We start from the raw sequence: 3,442 nt of genomic DNA on the forward strand, positions 1-3,442 counted from the left end.
GGCGAAAGGGTGATATGGGGATCATTTCAGTGGTGAAAACACGAAAATGCCTTATTAAAAGTTGTTCTTCATTTTTGGCATACGTTGTGGATGCCAAAGTGGAAAAGAAGAAGATTGAAGATGTTCGAGTAGTGTGTGATTACCCTGATGTGTTTCCCGAAGAGTTGCCTGGTTTACCGCCAGATCGTCAGGTTGAGTTTCGTATAGACCTCATTCCTGGTGCATCGCCAATCGCTCGTTCTCCATATCGGCTAGCTCCTTCAGAAATGAAAGAAATGATGACTCAGCTGTAGGAATTGCTCGACAAAGGTTTCATCCGACCAAGTTCTTCACCATGGGGTGCTCCAGTATTGTTTGTAAAGAAGAAAGATGACACATTAAGGATGTACATAGACTACCGCGAGCTGAACAAAGTGACTATAAAGAATAAATACCCTCTTCCTCGCATTGATGATTTGTTTGATCAACTCCAAGGTGCTAGTTATTTCTCCAAGATTGATCTTCGATCAGGTTATCATCAATTGAAAGTGCGGCAGGAAGATGTTTCCAAAACTGCATTCAGGACCAGGTATGGTCATTATGAATTCTTAGTTATGYCATTTGGTTTGACGAATGCTCCAGCTGCTTTTATGGATTTTATGAACCGAGTTTGTCGCCCTTTCTTAGACAAATCAATTATAGTATTTATAGATGATATCCTCATTTACTCCAAGAATGAGGAAGAGCATGAAAGACACCTGCAGGAAGTTTTGGAGTTACTGAGACGAGAGAAACTTTATGCAAAGTTCTCTAAGTGTGATTTTTGGCTAAAGGAAGTTCAGTTTTTTGGTCACGTAATTTGCAGTAATGGTGTGAAAGTCGACTCATCCAAAATAGAAGCAATAATGAGTTGGGAGGCTCCGAAGAATCCTACAGAGATAATAAGTTTTATGGGATTAGCGGGTTATTACTGCAGATTCATACAAGATTTCTCAAAGATTGCTTCACCCTTGACTGCTTTGACTAGAAAGAATGTGAAATTTGTATGGACTGAAAAACATACAAATGCCTTTGAAATATTGAAGAAGAGATTATGTGAAGCACCTGTATTGGCTTTGCCAGAAGGATCTGATGATTTCGTTGTATACAGTGATGCATCTGGATTTGGTTTAGGTTGTGTTTTAATGCAAAGAGGCAAGGTAATTGCTTATGCTTCTAGACAACTTAAGGATCATGAGAAAAATTGCCCAATACATGACTTGGAGTTAGCTGCAGTTGTCTTTGCACTAAAGTTATGGCGACACTACTTGTATGGTACACAATGTATTATTTTTACTGATCATAAAAGTTTGAAATACGTTTTCGATCAGAAGGAGCTAAACATGAGGCAAAGGCGTTGGTTGGAGTTAATCAAAGACTACGCTTGTGAAATCAGATATCACCCCGAAAAAGCTAATGTAGTTGCAGATGCTTTGAGCCGTAAAGAACGAAGTGGTGATGTATTGGTTAAGTTCAGCAGAATTGAAGTTATGTCAAGTTTGATTGAAAGAATTAAAAAGGCTCAAAAGGAAGCTTTATCGGAGGAAAACCTAAAAGGTGAAGGCATGGTGAAACAACAATCTCTACTTGAAGAAGACAGTCGTGGTCTAAAATTATTTTAAGGTAGCATTTGGGTGCCAGAGATTGGAGGTAACAGAGAGTTGTTACTAGAGGAGGCACATAAATCAAAATACTCTATTCATCCAGGAAGCACTAAAATGTACCGGGATTTGAAGTTGCACTACTGGTGGCCTATCATGAAACTCAATATAGCAAAGTATGTTGAGAAATGTGTGACATGTTTACAAGTGAAAGCCGAACATCAACGACCATACGGAAGTTTACAACCATTGGATATAMCARAGTGGAAATGGGATCATGTTACTATGGATTTCATAATTGGATTGCCCAAGACGTTGAAGGGTCACAATGTGATATGGGTAGTTGTAGACAGACTGACAAAAAGTRCACACTTCTTACCGATGAAGGAAACATGGTCAATGGATAGATTGGCTAAGTTGTATATTGACGAGATTATCTCGAGGCATGGAGTACTCTTATCCATCGTATCAGATAGAGATAGCCGATTTACCTCCAAATTTTGGGAAGGATTGCAGCGAGAGTTGGGGACAAGAGTGAATTTGAGTACCGCCTACCATCCTCAGACCGACGGACAAAGTGAGAGGACGATCCAAACTCTCGAAGATATGTTTCGTTCTTGTGTATTTGACTTTGGTGGGAATTGGGATGCACACTTGCCTTTGGTAGAATTTGCATACAACAACAGCTACCACTCTAGCATTGGTATGGCACCCTTTGAAGCACTGTATGGGCGAAAATGTAGAACACCCGTTTGTTGGTTAGAAGCCGGAGAGAAACAGTTTGCAGGTCCTGAGATTGTACAAGAGACTGCAGACAAAGTTAAAGTGATTCGAGAACGCCTTAAAGCCGCACAAGATCGACAAAAGAGTTATGCAGATCAGAAGAGGCGACCTAAAGAGTTTCAAGTGGGAGAAAGAGTTATGCTTAAAGTATCACCGTGGAGGGGAGTGATCAGATTCGGGAAGCATGTAAAACTCAGTCCTCGTTTCCTTGGACCATTCACAGTGTTGGAAAGGATTGGAACTCAAGCCTATCGTCTAGACTTACCATCAAAGTTACAAGGAATTCATAACACATTCCATGTATGTTACCTAAGGAAGTGTTTGGCGGAAGAAGAAAACGTAATTCCGTTATCCGAAATTCAAATAGATGACAAAATGTATTATGTTGAAGAACCAGAGGAGATACTAGAAAGAAAGACAAAGAAATTACGCAGAAAGGAGATCGGGTTGGTTAAAGTACAATGGAAGCATCGTCGGGGTGCAAATGTCACATGGGAACCGGAATGAGAACACGCTACCCACATTTGTTTCTTGAGATTTAGATTTCGGGGACGAAATCTCTTTTTACAGGGGAGAATTGTAACATACCATTCTAAAGGTTAGATGAATATTTAGATGTTTGAAAGTTTTGGGGTAGAATTGTTTTATAGTGATAATCAAGGGGGTTATAATGTCCTTCCCTCAATCTAGTATTAATATAAATAGGGGTTTTAAAAAAAAAAAGAAGACTAGAATTAGAGAAGGGGGGATTGGGAGAAGTCGAGAAGAAGAAGACATCGATGGGAGACGATTCATCCTTGCTAGTTTTCATCTAATCGTCAAATTAAGGTAGCACGGTGGATAAGCGAGTTGGGCACCGGCAGGATCTCAACTAATAGGCTAAGGTGAGTTTCAAGTAGATTTTAATGAGGTACACGTCGAACGTAATTACCTTTACATAATTTATTTTGTTTGACGTATTTTAGTGATTAAAGTAGAAAATGCATGATTTTAAATGATGTTATGAAATGAAGGTATTGATGTTTATACAAAGTGACTTT

This window comes from Cynara cardunculus, assembly GCF_001531365.2.
Source record: "Cynara cardunculus var. scolymus isolate 2C chromosome LG 14, CcrdV1, whole genome shotgun sequence".
NCBI lineage: Eukaryota > Viridiplantae > Streptophyta > Magnoliopsida > Asterales > Asteraceae > Cynara > Cynara cardunculus.